This window comes from Cydia splendana, chromosome Z, assembly GCF_910591565.1.
Source record: "Cydia splendana chromosome Z, ilCydSple1.2, whole genome shotgun sequence".
Taxonomy (NCBI): domain Eukaryota; kingdom Metazoa; phylum Arthropoda; class Insecta; order Lepidoptera; family Tortricidae; genus Cydia; species Cydia splendana.
The window spans coordinates 48,319,419-48,336,029 of NC_085987.1; the positions used below are offsets into that span (position 1 = coordinate 48,319,419).

A 16,611-nucleotide genomic window follows, 5' to 3' on the forward strand; every position below is an offset into this window, starting at 1 on the left:
TCATGAAGTCGGCAGTACACACTTTTTATTTATTTTCGTTTAAACATACCATGTGGCATACAAGATGAAAGGGCTTTGTGAGTAGATCACAAATATATAACATACTGTAACATTTTCAATACTTGGTCTAACAAAATAATTAGAAAACGTCCAAAAATTTCACAATCCACAGTTGACTTCGAACTGCTATAAATTGAAAATGGCTGAATGGATTAGTCCAAAATACATAGCAAGTGGCTGTGAATATCCTTTACATAATATTAAAAAATAATTAACCAGATATATCAAAAAATAAGAAAAGTACATCATGTTGAAAAAAGTATAATTTTCTGTTATATTAAACTGAAGCTATTATTAAAACAAACAAAAAAAACCCGACTGTTGACATATATTTTTGTAGTGATCTTTTTACTAGCTTTCATTTGGTACTCATATTGCTGCAGTAAGAAAATTTCATTTGCGCGCGCTTTTTTTTCAAAATTTACCTGTGTCACTACCATAATTTTGACGAATTCAACCACACCTCATATATCAAAAACCGTCCAGCCGTTTGGGCTGTAGGGCGTGTCACATCCATGGTATCTCTTAAACATTGTTTTAAGCAATAAAATTACCGGGCAACTCGGCTAAAAGACAATAAAACTGACTATCACCGAATAACTACGTATCACCGAATAGCCAAGGTTTGCCCTACTTTTCTTATTTGTTGATTTATCTGATTAATTATTTCTTAACATTGTATAGAGGGTATTCACAGTCATTTGGTATGTATTTTGGACTAATCTATTCAGCCAGTTTCAATTTAGAGCAGTTCGAAGTCAACTGAGGATTGTGAAATTTTTGAACGTTTTCTAATAATTAGTTAGACCAAGTATTGAAAATGGTACAGTATGTTATATATTTGTGATCTACTCACAAAGCCCTTTCATTTGGTACCCCACATGGTATGTTTAAAAAAAAAAGTTTGTACTGGCGACTTTATGATGTCACAGCAACTACCCCCACCACTTTCGCGCTTGTCATCTCATATATTTGTGTTCAGGGCCTAACGCTGAATGCATCGATACCATATTCACCCGTATCCGAGACGACATGAACGAGAACTAACCTAAAGCCTGTGTTAACGCTCTACTATTATTGTTATGAAATTGTAAATAGATTATTATGATTTTGTATGTATGTGTACAATAACTGAATCTAACTTAGAAAAGAATACTTTTTTTGTGGCGTCACATTTAAAAGTAAATCTGTGATGCTCGCTGTTTTCAACGTAACCGTAGAATCAAATTTGAATAATTTTGATTACATAATAGTAAGTTTATTATGTATTTATTGTATAAGTATATGTATTATTATTTATTAGGCTTGTCACCACTGAGACGCGAAGCATTCGTATAGCCAATAGACAATAATATTGTGCGTGGTGTCTTTGGTGGTGACTATTTTATGAAGTTTTAGGAGAATGAAGTCCACTGCGTCTCGGTCTGCATCGGATCGGTGACATTCGGGACGACATATTAGCTAATTTTTAATTTAATTTGTAAACTTATATCCATATTTGGTTGGTACATATTATTATAAGTATAAACACAACTACTTGTTATTAGGTATGGCGGTGAAAATAGTTTTTTTGTTAAATAAGATTTGGTTTAAAAAAATTATATGTAAGTAGCCATTTATTTGCGCTCTACGGCAATTATTCTATATGTACACAATTGTATTTTAATTTAAATATAGTTAGGCATAATAATAAAACCTGTATTTTAAGGGTGATAATTATATTTAGTAAAAAAACCACTATCAAATTTGAATGAAAATAATGTTAAAACTGTTAAGTATGCTTAAATGGTGTTATATGTATGAAAATTGGCCTATAAGAACGTAACCAACCTTAGAACAGTATACAATAACAATAACACTATTGTTCTATATTTTTTTTAATTGAAAGAGTAACACAGTTAATATTGTAATAGGTTTTTAGTAATAAAAATAACACTATAGACCGAAACTTCACATAATTTTCGAAAATTTTTAAAACAAAATCATATTTGTACAGTGTGTATACAGATGTAGTGCATAATTAAGTACTTTCCATCGTATTTTCACGGAAACGTACGAACGTGTCTTGCTATTTCGGTCGGTCTCGGAACAAAAAGTACTGAGGTTGACTATAAAGTATCATGACAAATACGAACTTTTCCGAGAAAATACAATGGAAAACAATAGGGATGATGACACATGTTAAATTTTATAACAAAATCTAGTAAAATAGATAGCAAATGAGCAATTTATCACAATAATGTGGATATTAAAAAAATATATGGAAATAATACAAAAATACAGCACCTGAAAGTTTCATAATTTAAGTTTTTTTTATAACTTTTAAAAACGAAATAAGTAAGGATACCATTCGATTCCTCACATTTTATTCAAAAAAAGATTGTATGGCAACTATATAAATACACGCAATATTTCACCGATAAAAACGTAATTTTCTTATTTTATTCATACTTCAAGATGGGACTCTCAGTGACCTTGACGTCACGTTCAGTTATCGTTTTGTTACGAGCGTTTCGCGAGTAAAATATGACTGTCGGACTTTGACTATCATTTCTGACTTTTGTATTGATTTGTTTGCTTTGACGACCGGCCTGGCCTAGTGGGTAGTGACTCTGCCTGTGAAGCCGATGGTCCTGGGTTCGAATCCCGGTAAGGGCATTTTTATTTGTGTGATGAGCACAGATATTTGTTCCTGAGTCATGGATGTATACTATGTATTTAAGTATGTATTTGTATATTATATATATATATCGTCTGAGTACCCACAACACAAGCCTTCTTGAGCTTACCGTGGGACTTAGGCAATTTGTGTAAGAATATCCCTATTATATTTACGTATTTATAGACATTAGATCCTAAAAATAAACCTGATTGATTGATACCATAAATGAAAATTTGTCATCTAGCCTATTACGCACTACATTTGTAGGTTATTTTTATTTTTTATTTTCAGATAAACTTATGTACAAAGTATTTATTTGTATAATTCATGTATTTTTATCATAACAAAGGTAAGGACTGACGGTATGGAATCAGTGCTAAATGTTTTAAATATGCTTAGAATAAATTTAAAAGTGGTAAAATTACTGTCTTGGGTGAGACTCACGGCCTCGGATCGATACTCCAGCGCCCTGCCATCTGAGCCACCAAGACCTCATCCATAGCCAGCAAATCTTTCCACCATATTATGGGTCAAGGGGACCCTAGCGACATCTACTGTAAGAGTGTTACACTCCTTAAACGGCAACCGGAGTTTTAAATATGGCCTGTCAATTCTGCTTAGTGTCCATGTATTACTAGAAATTAGGTTATGGGCGTGCGACTTTCAACCCGGCTTGTACCGATGAGCTTTCGGAACTTAGGTATGATATATTTATTTACGTTACAAGTGCAAGTGTTGGGTGTGTCTTGCTATTTCAGTCAAATCTCGGTACAGAAAGCGGCCAAGTGCGAGTCGGACTCGCCCATGAAGGGTTCCGTAGCAGCAAGTAACATAACACAATTGCGGTTTATGATTTAGGCCGTATTAAAAAAAATAGTTTTATCATTCTCTTATTTTAGAAGTTACAGGGGGGGGGGACACATTTTACCACTTTGGAAGTGTCTCTCGCGCAAACTATTCAATTTAGAAAAAAATGATATTAGAAACCCCAATATCATTTTTGAAGACCTATCCATATATACCCCACACGTATGGGTTTGATGAAAAATATTTTTTTAAGTTTTAGTTCTAAGTATGGGGAATCCCCAAAATTATTTGTATTTTTTTTCTATTTTTGTGTGAAAATCTTAATGCGGTTCACACTGGGTTCACAGAATACATCTACTTACCAAGTTTCAACAGTATAGTTCTTATAGTTTCGGAAGTGGCTGTGACATACGGACCGACAGACAGACAGACATGACGAATCCATAAGGGTTCCGTTTTTTGCCATTTGGCTACAGAACCCTAAAAAGTACAGAAATTGACTGAAGTAGCATGACAAATACGAACGTCGAACGTTTCCGGAAAATACGATGGAAAACATTATGCACTATACTTACCTACATCTGTAATTGAAATACTAACTTGTATCGTAGTCAATGTCCGACTTTAATAAGATGTTAATGTAGCCATGATTGAATAAAATAGTTTGTGAAAGTGGCTTTTTATTTGGGAGCTCCCTCTGCCTTTTTTAATTCCCATCCTAAACATATTTTTTTCTATACCTACCTACTTTATAAATATATAAAGGGGCCCACTGATTACCACTTCGCCGGAGACGATGCCAGCCTGTCAGTTAAACGCAAAGTTTGACAGTTCCGAACAACTGACAGGCTGATATCGTCCGGCGAACTGGTAATCTGTGGGCCCCTTAAGAGGTATTTTTTGAACGCTTAGGTAAATTGTGCGATGTGAATGTATAGGTCAGTGGTGGGCAAAGTACGGCCCGCGGGCCAAATCCGGCCCGCGAATGGATTTTATCCGGCCCGCCGCCGGTCCTATGAAATAATTAGTATATGGCATTGGCCCACGATTATCGCAAATGAAAATAAATTTTGGCTACAATTCTGGGCCGCCACTTAAATTTCCTAAACTTTCTGGCCCCCCATGAAGAAAGTTTGCCCACCACTGGTATAGGCCATACGGAGCAACTTTTACTATGTAGTAGACCGGCCGGCGAAAGAAAAGTTCTAGAAATCGATTTTCGTTCATGTCGTCTCGGATATGGGTGAATATGGTATCGATGCATTCAGTGTAATGCCCTGAACCCAAATATATGAGATGACAAGCGCGAAAGTGGTGGGAGTAGTTGCTGTGACGTCATAAAGTCGGCAGTACAAACATATTTTTATTTTCGATTAAACATACCATGTGGGGTACCAAATGAAAGGGCTTTGTGAGTAGATCACAAATATATAACATACTGTAACATTTTCAATACTTGCCCATATAACCATTCCAGTCGCAGAATCACAAAGTGGTAACTAAATGTCAGATGTGTCGTAACAGAGTCCACACAATGTGTCTAGAATTGTTTCGAAACAAAGTGTCGTCGCCGTGTCTACACTTTTCCGTAACAAGGTGTCGACACATTTGTGTGCACTTTGCGTGCGGTTTGCGACTAAATCTGACAGCAAATTTGTGACAGCAAATGTCAATATAAAATACCTCTTGAAAACCAAGGTTTGTCAAACTACTATTAGTGTCTCGTGTGCTCGTAATTCTAGTAAGTCATCATGGGCAATCCAAATGATAATAATCGACCGAAACCATATAAACACCCAACACCCGTCAACCTTTTACAGAAAAGTTTTTAAAGAAATTCAATAAGCTACTTAGGTCAGGCAACGAATGCTCCAAAAGTTGTAGAGGGAAATGCTCGGAACACAAATTTTGACTCCGTAACTCGGTTTGACAAGATAGGAGGTGAACATATCAAAAGTCCCCGGCCGTAGCCCTTGAGCGGGGGGGAGAGAGGGGGCTTTGAAGGTCCCATTTTCCCGTTTTTCGATTATATCTCGGAAACTATGCATCTCAGCGACATGGCCACTTATACAAAATGAAAGTTAATTTAATTTGTTACAAGTTTATTCAGTCAATTTTTTCGATATGTTGAATAGTTTTTGAGATATCCGCTCTTGAAAGTTTATTTAGGGCTCTCAATTTTATCTTGATATATCTATATCAGTGAAGGTGCTAGGCCGTGTTTGGTATCGTTTTCGTATAAATCTGGGGTGCTGAATCCATTTAAGATATCACATTGACACCATTCCACAAAATAAAAATAAATCTTTTTAGGGTTCCGTACCTCAAAAGGAAAAAACGGAACCCTTATAGGATCACTCGTGCGTCTGTATGTATGTCCGTCTGAATACACAAAATAGTTCTTTACCTATAGATGACAGGAAAACCTATTAGAAATGTGCAGTCAAGCGCGAGTCGGACTTAATGTACGGAACCCTTAATAAGCGAGTCCGACTCGCACTTGGCCGGTTTTTTTGAAACTCTTCTTGACGCTTAACCGCTGAACCGATTTCGTTGAAATTTGGTATAGAAATAGTTTGCGTCCCGGAACAGGACATAGGATAGATCTTATAACCAAAATCATCTTTTGAAGGTGTGAAAAGTGGCGTGGAAATTTGTACGGGAAATCAATAACCGCTGAACCGATTTATATGAAATTTGGGATGGTCTACATCTTTGATTTAGTTAAAAATGATGAAAAAACATGACTTCAAACCTAAACTTAAACAGTATTAACTTCAAGAAGTCAATTCTGAATTCCCCCCTACACCTCATTTCACACCTTTAAAGGATGATTTTTGAGATAACTTATTATATCCTGTCTCGGGACTCAAAATATATGTGTACCAAATTTAAATTAAAACTGTTCAGCAGTTTAAGCGTGAAGAGGAGTTTAAAAGAAAGTATTTTAATAAGTTTATATGTTTTTACTTCGGAATGGTGTCAATGTGATACCTTAACTAAATTTGGTACTGCGAAATTATACGAAAACGATACCAAACATGGCCCCGTAGCTTTACTGTTGTAGAAGTCAAAATAAAATTGAGAGCCCTAAATTCTTATTACTTGGCCAAACTTGTGTAGAAGGAAAAGGTAAAATAAAAGTCTTCGGCAGGAATATAAGACACAAATATATTTTTTTTTTTGCGTTACTATTTCATTCATCAAATATAAACATACCTTGATTATACTATTCTAGTGAAATCCTCATAGATAAACAAAAACATTTACTTAAAAAATTACAAGGTCGAAATGTCACGGAACTTGTGAGAGTAATATGTGAAAAATATAAACTTTTATGAGAAAAAAAATCTGGACACAATTTAAGAATCACCCAATTGCGTCGAGGAATCATCTGTATTTTTGCTTGTTTCATTACCTCCTCTGCAGAGTGCAGAATTCGAAAACGATGATCATTTTATAATCCAAGATGGCGGCTACGTATTTTGTCATAAAAGTGTAATCCAAAATAGTCATCATTTTCGAAATCTGCGCCCCCTAAAACCTATAAAACGACATCCATGACGACTTTTATGACATAGTGCATTGCCGCCATTTTTAAATTGAAAATGTTATCATTTTCGAAATCTGCGCCCCCCAAAACCTATAAAACGACACCCATGACGACTTTTATGACATAGTGCATGGCCACCATTTTGGATTCCAAAATGGTCATCATTTTCGAAAGCGGGGCCCCCTAAAACCTATAAAACGACATACATGACGACTTTTATGACATAGTGCATGGCCGCCATCTTGGAATCCAAAGTGGTCATCATTTTCGAAATCTGCGCCCCCTAAAACCTATAAAACAACACCCATGACGACTTTTATGACATAGTGCATGGCCGCCATTTTGGAATCCAAAATGGTTATCATTTTCTAAATCTGCGCCCCCCAAAACCTATAAAACGACACCCATGACGACTTTTATGACATAGTGCATGGCCGCCATTTTGGATTTCAAAATGGTCATCATTTTCTAAATCGGGGCCCCCTAAAACCTATAAAACGACATCCATGACGACTTTTATGACATAGTGCATGGCCGCCATCTTGGAATCCAAAATGGTTATCATTTTCGAAATCTGCGCCCCCTAAAACCTATAAAACGACACCCATGACGACTTTTATGGCATAGTGCATGGCCGCCATTTTGGATTCCAAAATGGTCATCATTTTCAAAATTGAGGCCCCCTAAAACGTATAAAACGACATCCATGACGACTTTAATGACACAGTGCATGGCCGCCATTTCGGATTCCAAAATGGTCATTATTTTCGAAATCGGCACTCCCTAAAACCTATATATCGACACCCATCTCGACTTTTATGACAAAGTGTTTTGCTACCATCTGCATGCAAGACATTTCTATTATTTTTACGTACAAAAATGGCCCCCTGTCAACTTTCAATCGAGATTTAATCGATAATTTATTCGATTAATATTCAGATTAATTCAATTTCAATCTATGTTAGGTCGACTAAACTAATCGCGATTAAAATTTGAGAATTAACTTTTTTTATTCCATTAATTAGTCGAATAAACAGTTAATCGATTAATGCCCATCTCTGACCACGGCATTTTTACACTTTGAGAATATATGAAAACAAATCAACACAAGGAGCCATTTTGCAAATACAGTAACATACCAGTAACTTTGTTATTACTTTTGACAGCGCGTGTCATGTGTCAACACAGAGTCGACACAAAGTCGAAACATTGCAACTACTTTGTGACTGCAATATTTCTCAGCCTTAAACCATATTTATACATCATAATTAACAAGTTTCGTAGTATGTAAAGCGTTATTTCTGTTATTTAAGTATAGTATACGCATCGAAGTACTAAAAATGCTTCAAATAATATAGTTATGAACACAGGCACTGAGAAGTAAACAATTTCATTTCCGGCTAAACTAAAACAATGTGGTGGCGCGTTGATTATATTACACTTAGTTTATCAAATCACTCGAGCAGTTTAATTCCCCATAATAATTTAAGTCATATTGTAATATAAATGCAAACAATATATAATTACGTTTTGTAATCCGTTTTAGAGATGGCGTATTAATGTCACTTATTTTTATTTAAGTATTTTTCCATCTGACAGTTTCCATTTGACAGGAACAAAATGAACGAATGAACGAATGATTTTGGCATAAAGTAGTCGCAAACCCGAAACAATGTGTGCACACGGCGACCACACTTTATGTCACTTTGTGTCATGTGTCGACCCTTCCCCATTTCTGGTAACTGTGTCGACACGGCGACGACTCTGCGACTGGAATTGTGACCGAAACAGACGGTGTCGACACAAGATGTGTCAACACCGCGTCGTAACGGCGACTGGAAATGGTTGTATGGGTGGTCTAACAAATTATTAGAAAACGTTCAAAAATTTCACAATCCACAGTTGACTTCGAACTGCTATAAATTGAAAATGGCTGAATGGATTAGTCCAAGTGACTGTGAATATCCTTTACATAATGTTAAAAAATAATTAACCAGATATATCAAAAAATAGGATAAGTACATCAAGTTGAAAAAAAAGTATAATTTTCTGTTACATTAAACTGCAACTATTATTAAAACAAACAAAAAACCCGACTGTTGGCATATATTTTTGTGGTGGTCTTTTCACTAGCTTTCATTTGGTACCCATATTGCTGCAGTAAGAAAAAAAAACCTCCCTCCCTAAACGGCTATAAGTTCGGTTTTTGACATGTGAGGTGTGGTTGAATTCGTCAGAATTGTGGTAGTGACACCTGTGTATATAGCCTGCTATATAAGTTTTGAAAATCACGCCCGCAAATGAAAAAATGGAGGGGGGGGGGGGGTTTGTTTTTTTCTTACTATAGCAATATGGGTACCAAATGAAAGCTAGTGAAAAGAACACCACAAAAATATATGTCAACAGTCGGGTTTTTTTGTTTGTTTTAATAATAATTGTAGTTTAATGTAACAGAAAATTATACTATTTTCAACTTGATGTACTTTTCTTATTTATTGATATATCTGGTTAATTATTTTTTATCATGATATAGTGGATATTTACAGTCACAATAGTCACATGGTATGTAGTTTGGACTAATTCATTCACCTATTTTCAATTTAGAGTACTTGAAAGTCAACGGTGGATTGTACAATTTTTAAATGTTTTCTAATAATTTGTTAGACCAAGTATTGAAAATGTTACTGTATGTTATATATTTGTGATCTACTCACAAAGCCCTCATTTGGTACCCCACATGGTATGTTTAAACGAAAATAAAAATAAAGTTTGTACTGGCGACTTTATGACGTCACAGCAACTACCCCTACCACTCTCGCGCTTGTCATCTCATATATTTGTGTTCAGGGCATTACACTGAATTCATCGATACCATATTCACCCATATCCGAGACGACATGAACGAGAACTAACCTAAAGCCTGAAAAACGGCCCTCTAATGGGACCAACCAACAAATCGCGAATGAACCTTTTATTTCAACATTCTAAGTGTATTACAATAAGGACGCGAAGCACGAAGACTTTCGTACCATTCCCTATCTGTGCGAGATAGGAATATAATTATGCAGTCAATGTACGAAATGCTTCGTGCTCAGCGCCCATAATTTACAACCACAGAACACCGCCTCTAGAAACCTAATATTGGCCATTTTGTTCCCGACGCAAATCACCAAACTGTGAGGTGCGGGAGGGGTGCTCACGGCGTTGCGATTGGTCGTTTCAAACATGGCGCGCTGACACGTGTAAGCGTAGGGATGGGACATGTTCATTACAGGTAGTGGGTACTGCTACCAGTGATACCGAAATTTATTGTGGTAAAATTGTTACCAATTTAGAATACTTAGAGTAAACTTACTTAATAAATAATTATATTGATTAATTTAATATTTCATTAAGTAATTTAACAATGTACCTGAAATGTTTACTTAACATATTAGGGCATTTCTGTTTAAAGTACCCAGAACATGAATTTTAAAGTTTAGAATTTTTATATTATTTCCACTCAGAATCGCAATCTCTTTCGATACGAGAAAAAAGTGTCGCCAAAATCTCATACAATTATTTTCTTTTGTCCGTTTTATTAAGGTCATAGAAGGTTGTATTGAAAACATATTCAAATGGACCAATAACATATGCCTATTACAAATCAACTCCGAGTTCTCTCGCACTTCTTTGAAGTTCATCATTAGGTCCATTTCGTGACATGAGACCTAACTGCTCACCTAGAGGACTCTAAAAAACCCATACAACATATGTCTAAGACATACCAACACCGAGATCCCTCGCACTTCTTTGGAGTTCATCATCAGGTCCATCTCGTGACATGAGACCTAACTGCTCACCTAGAGGATTCTAAAAAACCCATACAACATATGTCTATCACAAACCAACACCGAGTTCCCTCGCACTTCTTTGAAGTTCATCATCAGGTCCATCTCGTGACATGCGGCCTAACTGCTCACCTAGAGGATTCTAAAAAACCCATACAACATATGTCTATCACAAACCAACACCGAGTACCCTCGCACTTCTTTGGAGTTCATCATCAGGTCCATCTCGTGACATGAGACCTAACTGCTCACCTAGAGGATTCTAAAAAACCCATACAACATATGTCTATCACAAACCAACACCGAGTTCCCTCGCACTTCTTTGGAGTTCATCATCAGGTCCATCTCGTGACATGAGACCTAACTGCTCACCTAGAGGATTCTAAAAAACCCATACAACATATGTCTATCACAAACCAACACCGAGTGCCCTCGCACTTCTTTGAAGTTCATCATCAGGTCCATCTCGTGACATGCTGCCTAACTGCTCCGCTGGCTTAGAGAATTCTAAAAAATTTACACAACATATTACCTATATATTATGTCTAAAATGGTACAATACGGTATGACGAAGCACGAAGTTTCCGTAACTGAAAAACCATCATCGTCACATCACTAGTCGAAAGGGAAAGGGATAGCGCATTGCATTTTGAAGTTGACGAAAAGGGACGGACATATCAGGTGACCAAAAAAGTTCGTGCGGTTTTAGGCGGCGCTCATTATAGAGACATGTTTGAACTTGTTGCGATTCCTAGTGCCCAATATTTAGTGTCAATATAACATGCACAGACTCGTCAGTATATTGATGCGCTCTATTTTGTTAACACGCTTTTCATTAGTAAATTATTTTTGTCTAAAATGTCAGTTAATACTATTGTGATTCGGGCTTGTTTGCTCTACGAATTTAAACTCGGCACCAAGGCTGCAGAGGCATCTCGTAAAATATGTACGGCATTCGGTGAAGATGCAGTATCAGAACGTACTGCACAAAAGTGGTTTAAAAAGTTCTTGTCTGGAGACGAGTCGCTTGAAGATTTACCTCGTTCGGGAAGACCCTCTGTTATTGACAATCAAGAATTACGGACTGCCATTGAAAACGACACTAAGTTAACTTGCCAGGAACTTTCGCAAATGTTTGGTGTTAGTCATGAAACAATTCGTTTGCACTTACATCAGTTAGGTAAATCGTGGAAGTTAAGTAAATGGGTCCCTCATGAATTATCGGACGAACACAGGTGTCATCGAGTATCAGTTTGTTCAGCAATGCTTTCGCGCTATAAAACTGAGCCGTTTTTGGACAGTCTGCTTACAGCTGATGAAAAATGGATTATGTACAATAATACAAAACGAACCCATCATTGGTTGTCCCCAAACCAACCAGTACCACATATATCGAAGACGCCAATTCATTGCCGGAAGATCATGCTTTGTGTATGGTGGACTGCTGCTGGTATAATACACTACGAGTTTCTTCCCGAGGGTCAAACTATTACTGCTAAACTCTACTCGATGCAGCTTGAGAAAGTACACAAATCGTTACTTCAGAAGCAGCCTGGACTAGTTAACCGGAATAAAGTAATATTTTTGCAAGATAACGCTAGGCCACACGTTGCCAAGCTCACTCTGGAAAAAATTAATGATTTAAAATGGGAGTTACTACCCCATCCTCCGTATTCTCCGGATATGTCTCCAACGGATTTTCACCTTTTCTTGGCTTTAGATAATCATGTGATAGATAAAAAATTTCGAAATCAAGTTGAGATCGAAGAGGAGGTTGCCAATTTTTTCGCTTCAAAAAATAAAAGCTTTTACAAGGACGGGATATATAAACTTGTATCTCGTTGGGAAAGAGTTCTAGAATGCGAGGGTGCTTATATAAATGAATAAATTGTTTTATTAATAAATCTACAAGACTTTGATTTTTACCATAAAAACCGCACGAACTTTTTTGGTCACCTGATACTTCGCCTCTGCTTACGACCAGTATAAAATGAACCCCGCGGACAAGAAACATTATTCAATGAAATAACGAATTTGACTTTCTTGTGGGATGTTATTCCATCTGTTTCGTAAGTAGATGTCTTAGATGACTTGCCACACCATTTTACGCTGCAATATCCCATGATTTCCCAATGAATTCAATAGTTGACGATTTATTTTCTTAGACTCGTACACACTGCTAACAGGTCGTAACCTTGGGCGCAACTGATCGGAGCGGCGCGCGAACAATCTTATATTTGACCTATACACCATACGGGCGGTGGCCGCGAGTCGTCCTATAAGCTCGGTCTATAGGTGTTGGTCTGTGTTTACAACAATTTTATTGATTCGATCAAATTGTGTTTTTTGAAAAATTCAATGAATGTAGAGTCAGGCCAAGAATAGTTTGCAGCAGATTTGATAGCCGACGCAGAGCAAGTGTTATTTTAAACGTCAAACTTCTATGATATTATGACGTATAAATAACACTTGCACTGCGTCAGAGATGGGCATTTCGTAATTGATTCCTGATTCCACGATTACTCGAAATTACTTTGTAATCTGATTACCGATTCCCAGATTACTTTGTGATCTACAAATACCGAATTACTAAGTACAATTCCATTTGAGGAATCAGGAATCCGTTTTTCTAATATTACAATTACTAGTAATTGGAAGCAATTTCGATTCCTCATTAAAGGAATGCATTACTTGATTCCTTTCAGATTACATTTCGTACTCCTACTATCAAAAGTACCTACATTTCGATAGTAGATATGTATAGATATTGGCTTACTAGATATAGATGCACCTTATTTGAATCAGGTGAGCAGATTTCGAAAATGATGACTGTTTTGGAATCCAACATGTCTGCCGTGCACTTTGACATAAAAGTCGTCATGGGTGTCGTTTTATAGGTTTCAGGGAGTGCAGAATTCGACAATGATGACAATTTTGGAATCCAACATGTCTGCCGTGCACTTTGACATAAAAGTCGTCATGGGTATCGTTTTATAGGTTTCAGGGAGTGCCGGTTTCGAAAATGATGACGGTTTTGGAATCCAACATGTCTGCCGTGCACTTTGACATAAAAGTCGTCATGGGTGTCGTTTTATAGGTTTCAGGGAGTGCAGAATTCGAAAATGACAGTTTTGGAATCCAACATGTCTGCCGTGCACTTTGACATAAAATTTTTCGAAGCCGGCACTCCCCGAGTTGCGGAAGGTTAGCTCAAACACAGAACAAAATTAGTACCTACTTCAAGCGTCTGAAACTCATCTGAGACAACATGTTAACAGGTGAGTCGGACTTAAGATTAAAAATAGCGGGTAAGCTGTATCAGGGCCATGACCGCAATTGTTTACGTGAAACGTGGTGTGGATAGCTAGTGCGAAGGTCGAAGGCCAAGCTCTGCGTGGGGCCAAAAGGCCTGAAGCATCCGAGAGAGGTGCGCCTCCACGCAAGGTCGAAGGATGAGCTGTAGGAGGTTAGTGCTCAAACATAGAACAAATAATTGGTTTAAGTAGCTAAATGAGAAGACCGAACTGCCGTGTCAGACGTATATCTGTTATCTTGAAATAACAGAGATACGCTTAACCAACGCAAAAAGAATATATAGGCACTATGCTTAACATAATATTTGAGCAAAATTTTGGTTAAATTAGAAAAAAAATACTAAAGTTATTGCGTAACTATCCTCTGACAGCTCAGTTAAATAAATTAATTAAAAATTAAAAAACACGACTGCGAAAAAGCGAACTGAAAAGACAAAAATAATTTATAGTTGTGTTAGTTACCCAGTCACATGATTGATATTTTTCATTGACTGTACCTGTGTATTTTATTTCAATTGCAGTCGGGGACCTTGATGTATTGACATTTTCCCATTTAAAAGGTCCCCGACTGCAATCGAAATAAAATACACAGGTACAGTCAATGAAAAATATCAATCATGTGACTGGGTAACTAACACAACTATAAATTATTTTTGTCTTTTCAGTTCGCTTTTTCGCAGTCGTGTTTTTTAATTTTTAATTAATTTATTTTATTTTATACTTTTTAGATTTTTTAAACCAACCATATGTTTTATGATTTGCACCTGGCTTTGGACCGCGTGCAGCGCGTCACATACGTCGGGCTACGCCCGACTCCTTTAGTATGAGGGCGCCTCCAGCGCCCAGATTTGGTAAGCGTACAACGTGTCACGTACGTCGACTCTTTTAGTATGAGGGCGCCGAAGGCGCCTGGCTTTGGAACGCGTGCAGCGCGCCACGTACGTCGGGGTACACCCAACGCTTTAAGTATGAGGGCGCCGAAGGCACCCGGGTTTGGTAAGCGTTCAGCGCGCCACGTACGTCGCACTACGCCCGACGCTTTAGTATGAGGGCGCCAAAGGCGCCCAGCTTTGGTAAGCGTACAACGCGTCACGTACGTAGGGCTACGTCCGACACTTTTAGTATGAGAACGCCGAAGGCGCCTGGTTTTGGTAAGCGTGCAGCGTGTCTCGTACGTCGGGCTGCGCCCGACTCTTTTAGTATGAGAAGGTCGAAGGCGCCTGGCTTTCGAACGCGTACAGCGCGCCACGTACGTCGCTTTAAGTGTGAGGGCGCCAAAGGCGCCCGGGTTCGGTAAGCGTACAACGCGCCACGTACGTCGCGCTACGCCCGACGCTTTAGTATGAGGGCGCCAAAGGCGCCCAGCTTTAGTAAGCGTACAACGTGTCACGTACGTAGGGCTACGCCCGACACTTTTAGTATGAGAAGGTCGAAGGCGCCTGGCTTTGGACCGCGCGCAGCGCGCCACGTACGTCGGGCTATGCCCGACGCTTTGAGTATGAGGGCGCCGAAGGCGCCCAGCTTTAGTAAGCGTACAACGTGTCACGTACGTAGGGCTACGCCCGACACTTTTAGTATGAGAAGGTCGAAGGCGCCTGGCTTTGGACCGCGCGCAGCGCGCCACGTACGTCGGGCTATGCCCGACGCTTTGAGTATGAGAACGCTGAAGGCGCCCGGCTTTGGCAAGCGTACAGCGTGTCACGTACGTCGGGCTACGCCCGACACTTTTAGTATGAGAAGGTCGAAGGCGCCTGGCTTTGGACCGCGCGCAGCGCGCCACGTACGTCGGGCTACCTACGCCCGACTCTATTAGTATGCGGGCGCCCGGTTTTGGAACGCGTACAGCGCGCCACGTACGTCGGGCTACGCCCGACGCTTTGAGTATGAGGACGCAGAAAGGCGCCCGGCTTTGGTAAGCGTACAGCGTGTCACGTACGTCGGGCTACGCCCGACGCTTTTAGTATGAGGACACCGAAGGCGCCCGGTTTTGGAACGCGTACAGCGCGCCACGTACGTCGGGCGTCCTAGGAAAAAATCTACAATTTTTTTTAGAAGAAATCATTTATCCAGAAAATACCAAGCTGACTTTGCATAGCATTCGCTAAGACAAAGTGTGAAAATATCATCATCATAAATGTTAAAATTAAATAAAAACATACGGTTATTATGATACTTTCACAATTTGTTCTACCAAAGTTGGTGCAGAGTTAGCTTAGAGAGACTGCATCATATCGATTAATAAATAGAAGCTATATTTTAAACTTTTCGATTCCATTAGCGCAATTTAGAAGGTGTATTAAAAACTATGAGTAGTATACTGTACCTAATATAATAAAATTATATTTTTTTATGATCAGCGGTCAAACCCCTTCTTTTTAATGTCCC

At 38.3% G+C, this 16,611-nt stretch overlaps 2 long non-coding RNA genes across 2 annotated transcripts in view; both read right to left on the reverse strand.

The window, feature by feature from the left end:
• LOC134804155 (uncharacterized) overlaps positions 1-16,611 on the reverse strand; it is a 431,198-nt gene that overhangs the window by 12,036 nt on the left and 402,551 nt on the right. The gene's annotated exons all lie outside the window — the stretch shown is intronic.
• Positions 3,597-16,611, reverse strand: part of LOC134804161 (uncharacterized) — a 292,314-nt gene continuing 279,299 nt past the window's right edge. Inside the window, exon 2 of the long non-coding RNA XR_010146083.1 lies at positions 3,597-3,790. This is a non-coding gene — a long non-coding RNA (uncharacterized LOC134804161). The remainder of the gene's footprint in view (positions 3,791-16,611) is intronic.